The sequence below is a fragment of the Sorex fumeus genome, unplaced genomic scaffold, assembly GCF_029834395.1.
Source record: "Sorex fumeus unplaced genomic scaffold, SorFum_2.1 ptg000058l, whole genome shotgun sequence".
Classification (NCBI taxonomy): domain Eukaryota; kingdom Metazoa; phylum Chordata; class Mammalia; order Eulipotyphla; family Soricidae; genus Sorex; species Sorex fumeus.
In genome coordinates this window covers 7648239-7654793 of record NW_026606115.1, presented here as the reverse complement: position 1 = coordinate 7654793, position 6555 = coordinate 7648239, and positions in this window count along the sequence as shown.

The window sequence follows — 6555 nt, the reverse complement described above, 5'->3', positions numbered from 1 at the left end:
AAATGGTAATAAAAAGTCTCCCCAAGCACAAAAGTCCTGGCCCGGATGGATTCACTACTGAATTCTTCCAAATCTTTAAAGAGGACTTACTCCAAATCCTCTTTAAGCTTTTCCACGAAATTGAAATATCAAAAACACTACTGAACAGTGTCTACGAAGCAAATATCGACCTGATACCAAGAGCAGAAAGAGACACCACAAAGAAAGAGAATTACAGGCCGATATCCCTGATGAACACAGATGCAAAGATCCTCAACAAACTACTAGCAAATAGAATCCAACTACTCATCAAAAAGATCATATACCATGACCAAGTAGGATTCATCCCAGGGATGCAAGGATAGTTTAACGTTCGGAAATCAATCAACATAATCCATCATATCAACAAAAGAAAAGATAAAAACCATATGATCATATCAATAGATGCGGAGAAAGCATTTGAAAAGATCCAGCACCCATTTATGATGAAAACCCTAGCCAAAATGGGGACAGAGGGGACTTTCCTCAACATAGTTAAAGCCATCTACCACAAGTCTACAGCAAGCATCATCCTCAATGGGGAAAAACTGAGAGCCTTCCCTCTAAGATCAGGGACGAGACAAGGATGTCCACTCTCTCCACTGCTGTTCAATATAGTAGTGGAAGTACTTGCAGTAGCGATTAGGCAAGAAAAAGATATTAAGTGAATTCAGGTAGGAAAGGAAGAAATCAAGCTCTCACTATTCGCAGATGATATGATACTATATTTAGAGAACGATATATCCTCCACCAAGAAACTCCTAGAAACAATAGACTTGTAAAGTTGCAGGCTATAAAATCAATACCCAAAAGTCCATGGCTTTCCTATACACAAACAGTGAGAGAGAAGAAAGCTACATGAAAAAAACAATCTTGTTCACAATTGTGCCCCAGAAAATCAAGTACCTAGGAATCAGCTTAACTAAGGAATTAAAGGACCTGTACAAAGAAAACTAAAAAACGCTACTTCAGGAAATAAAAGAGGACATGAAGAAATGGAAAGATATCCCCTGCTCATGGGTCGGGAGACTTAACATTGTCAAAATGGCAATACTTCCCAAAGCATTGTAAAAATTCAGTGCAATCCCTATTAGGATACCCATGATATTCTTCAAAGAAATGGAGCAAACACTCCTGAAATTTATATGGAAAAATAAGCCCCCACAAATAGCTAAAGCAATTCTTGGGAAAAGGAAAATGGAAGGAATCAACCTCCCTAACTTCAAGCTCTACTACAAAGCAGTAATAATTAAAACAGCATGGTACAGGAACAAAGGCAGAGCTGCAGACCAATGGAACAGGGTTGAATACACTGACATCTCCCCTCAATCATATGAATATCTTATCTTTGATAAAGGTGCAAGAAATGTGAAGTGGAGTAAGGAAAGCCTCTTTAACAAATTTTGCTGGCATCACTGGACGGCTACATGCAAAAAAATGGGCTCAGAAATCTGCCTAACACCATGTACAAAAGTAAGATCAAAATGGATTAAAGACCTCAACATCAGACCGGAAACCATAAGGTACATTGAAGACAAAGTTGGCAAAAAACTCCATGACATTGACACTAATGATATTTTCAAAGATGCCACGACACTGACCGAGCAAGTGAAAACAGAGATAGATAAATGGGACTATCTTACACTAAGAAGCTTCTGCACCTCAAAAGAAACAATGACCAAAATACAAAGACAGTCTACAGAATGGGAAAGGATATTCGCCGAATACACATCTGACAAGGGTTTGATATCAAGGATATGCAATATACTGGTTGAACTCCACACAAAGAAAACTTCCAACCCCATAAAAATGGGGCAATGAAATGAACAGAAAATTTCTCAAAGAAGAAATCAGAATGGCAAAAAAGCATATGAGAAAATGCTCTACATCATTAATCATCAGGGAGATGCAGATCAAAACCACAATGAGATACCATCTCACACCTCAGAGACTGGCCCACATTCAAAAGACCAAAAGCAACTGATGCTGGCGCGGATGTGGCGAGAAAGGGACACTCCTTCACTGTTGGTGGGAATGCCAACTATTTCAGCCCTTTTGAAAAACAGTATGGACGATTCTCAAAAAATTAGAAATTGAGCTCCATTTGACCCAGCAATACCACTCCTGGGAATATGTCCCAGAGAGCCAAAAATGTATAGTCGAAGTGACATCTGCACTTGTTTGTTCATTGCAGCACTCTTTAAAATAGCCAGAAACTGTAAGAAACCTGAGTGCCCAAGAACAGAGGATTGGTTAAAGAAACTTTGGTACATCTGCACAATGGAGTACTATGTAACTATTAGAAAAGATGAAGTCATGAAATTTACATACAAGTGGTACAACATGAAAAGTATCATGCTAAGCGAAATGAGTCAGAAAGAGAGGGATAGACATAGAAAGATTGCATTCATCTGGGGGATATAAAGTAACAAAATTTGAGATTAATACCCAAGAATAGCTGAGATCAACACCAGGAGGATTACTCCATAGCTTAGAGGCCAGCTGGTCATTCTAGGGGAAAGGGCAGCTCAGATAGAGAAGGGAGCACCAAATAAAGGGTGTTTGGAGGTTCCTCCCAGGAGGGGAGATGCATGTTGAAAGTAGACTATGGTCTGAACATGATTGCCATGCAATGCCTCTTTTCCAGACCACAACACCCAAAAGGAGAGAGAGAACAAAAGGAAATGCCCTGTCACAGAGTCAGGGTGGGATGGGGGGATGGGTGTGGGAGGGATACTGGGATCCATGGTGGTGGAAAATGGGCACTGGTGGATGGATGGGTATTTGATCATTGTATAATGGAAACCCAAGCACAAATATTTGTAAATCTACAACTGTACCTCATGGTGTTTCACAAAAAAAAGTGGAATTAAGATGGTAATTTAGATGGTAATTAAGTTATTGGGCTGAGGAAAGGAGAAAAACAGTTTAAGTGGTATTTTGCCCATGAGCAAATAAGGGCTTTCTTATGTTGATTTTGCTACTAAATTGGGTGTGGTATTTGCACCTCCCCCTCCCCTTGCTAGGGAGTTGGAGAGAGATAAGGGAGTTGGAGAGAGATGAGAGAGTAGGGCAGCAAGATGGAGACTGGAGAGATTAGCAAGGGGAACAGATGGAGAAGGATATAGGGGAAGAATACAGGAGCAGGCATGTGGAGAGAGAGCCCAGGCTGCGAGAAGGAGCGTAGAGAGATGTGTGGGAGATGAGAAAGCGGGAGAAGAGAGATGAGAGGGAGGAGATGGGAATGAGGGGCATTGTGAGACTACAATAGGGAGCTTATTGATATTGGAACAGGCGTGTGGGGAGAATGGAATAAATGTCAATTGACGACCAACCAGCTTGGTCCTCATTTCCTCCTTCATCTGCCCCATGGCACAGGCCACCCTGGCTGGGGAAGCCACCCAAGACCACCAAGCCCGGGCAGCGAGAGGGTGGACCCCTGGGGCCTTCCCTAGCCACCCAGAGATTAAACATTGTATATCCCCTTATCTGCTTTCAACACTCAGTTCTTGTCCAGAATGATCTCATTTCCAACTAATATTGTCATAATGAATTCTTGTCTACCTTAACTATCCTCCATCTTTCACATTGACCAACCATTGACCAGTCCTCCTGGCTTGTTTGACCAGGCCTTAGATATCAGTTTCAGGCTGGAGCCATAGCACAGTGGGTAGGGCGTTTTCCTTGCAAGCGGCCAACCCTGGTTAAATTCCTCCATCCCTCTTGGAGAGCCCAGCAAGCTACCGACAGTATCCCACCCGCATGGCAGAGCCAGCCAAGCTTCCTGTGGTGTCTGTATTTGATATACCAAAAACAGTAACAACAAGTCTCACAATGGAAACGTTACTGGTGCCTCTTCTAGAAAATTGATGAACAACAGGAGGACAGTGCTACAGTGTTACTTTTGTTCTTATATACCACAAATAATTGCAGTCTTCTATATCTGTCCCTTTCCTTCTGACTCATTTCACTCAGCATGATACTCTCCAAGTCTACTTGTTTATAAGCAAATTTCATTACCTCATTTTTCCAAACAGCTGTCTGGTATTTAACTGTGTAGATTTACCGTAGTTTCTTTACCCACACATCTATTCTAGGGCACTCAGGTTGCTTAGAGATTCTGGCTATTGTGAATAGTGCTGAAATGAACATAGAAGTGCAGATGGTGTTTCTGCTGTGTGTTTTTGGTCCGCCAGGGTATATTCCCAGAAGTGTTATTGCTGGGTCAAATGGGAGCTCAATTTCTAGTTTTTTTGAGGAATATCCATATTGTTTTCCAAAAAAGCTGGACCAGTCAGCATTCCCACCAGTTATGTATGAGGGTCCCTTTCTCCTCACATCCACACCAGCACTGATTGTTCTTGTTCATTTGGATGTGTATCAGTCTCTGTGGCATGAGATGGTATCTTATTGTTGTTTCAATTTGCATCTCCCTGATGATTAGTAATGTCGAGCAATTTTTCATGTGCCTTTTAACCATTAGAATTTCTCCTTTTAGGAAGTTTCTGTTCATGTCTTCTCCCTATTTTTGATGAGGTTGGGCGTTCTGTTCATATAAAGCTTGACCAGTGCCTTGTATATAATTGATATCAATCCTTTGTGATATGGGTATTGAATGAACAGTTTTTCAAATCCCATGGGTTCTCTTTGTATCTTGGTCACTGTTTTTTCTGAGGTGCAGAAGCTTCTTAGTTTAATGTAGTCCATTTGTCAATCTTTGCTTCCACTTGCTTGGGCAGCAGTGGTTTATCTTTGAAGATTCCTTGAGTTTCAGTGTTGTGGAGTATTTTACCCATGCTTTCTTCCATGCATCTTATGGATTAAGGTCTGATGTTGAGGTCTTTAATCCATTTTGAGCTGATATTTGTGCATGGCATTACATAGAGATTAGATGTTCATGTTTTTGCATGTAGCTGTTCAGTTTATCCAGCACCACTTGTTAAAAAGGCTTTCCTTCCTCCACTTCATTCATGTTTCTTGATCCCTTATCAAAGATTAGGTGATTTTATATTTTAGCTCCTATGCCAGGATATTCAACTTTATTCCATTGAGCTTCTGGTCTGTCTTTATTCCAATACCATGGTGCTTTAATTGATACCATTTTGTAGTAGCATTTGAAGTTGAGATAGGTGATGCCTCCCATCTTCTTTTTCCCAAGGTTTGCTTTAGATGTTCGTGGAGGTTTATTGTTGCATATGAATTTCAGGAGTGTTAGATCAATTTCTTTGAAAAATGGCATGGGTATCCTTATAGGAACTACAATAAACCTGTGTAACGCTTTGAGGATTGTTTCCATTTTGGTGATTTTAATTCTTTCTACCCAAAATCAGGGGATGTGTTTTCATTTCCTCTTGTCCTCTTTTATTACTTGAAGCTGTGTTTTGTAGTTTTCTCTGTACAGGTCCTTTACCTGCTTAGTTAAGGTGATTCTGAGGTACTTGATTTTCTGTGGCACGATTGTGAACAGAATTGTTTTTTTTTCTCGTTCATTATTAGACTATGGGAAATCTATGGACTTTGGGGTATTGATATTTTAACCTACCACTCTACTGTACAAATCTATTGTTTCTAGGAGTTTTTTGGTAGGGACGGTAGGGTTCTCTAAGTATAGTATCATGTCATGTGAAAATAATGAGAGCTTGACTTCTTCCTTTCTTATCTGGATTTTTGATGAATGCCCATATATTTTAAAAAAAAACCTTGACCAGTCAGTATTCACATCAACAATGTATGCGTGAGAGTCCCTTTCTCCCTTCATCTACGTCAGCACTGGTTGTTCTGCTTATTTTCGGTGTATTCCAGTGTTTTGGTGTGAGATACTTCATTGCTATGTTGACTTGCATAGCCTGATAATAAGCTATGTAGAAAAAAATTTTTAATGTTAGAGTATTGCTATTTATTTAGCCATTGATTAGGCAGCTGACTGAATTGAGCATAACTTCCACCTTGCTTCTTTTTCTTTCTTTTAAGTTTGGCTTTATTTTTTTTTAATTTTTATTAGTGAAACACCATGAGTTACAGTTGTAGATTTACAATTTTTTCTGCTTGGGTTTCCATTATACAATGATCAAATACCAATCCATCCACCACTGCCCATTTTCCACCACCATGTATAATATCCCTCCCAACCCCATCCCCCCCATCCCACCCTGCCTCTGTGGCAGGGCATTTCCTTTTATTCTCTCGCTCCTTTTGGGTGTTGTGGTCTGGAAAAGAGGCATTGAGTGGTAAACATGTTCAGTCCATAGTCTACTTTCAACATGCATCTCCCCTCCTGGGAGGAACCTCCAAACACCCTTTATTTGGTGCTCCCTTCTCTATCTGAGCTGCCCTTTCCCCTAGAATGCGTGGCTGGCCTCTAAGCTATGGAGTAATCCTCCTGGTGCTGATCTCAGCTATTCTTGGGTATTAATCTCAAATTTTGTTACTTTATATCCCCCAGATGAATGCAATCTTTCTATGTCTATCCCTCTCTTTCTGACTCATTTCGCTTAGCATGATACTTTTCATGTTGTACCACTTGTATGTAAATTTCAT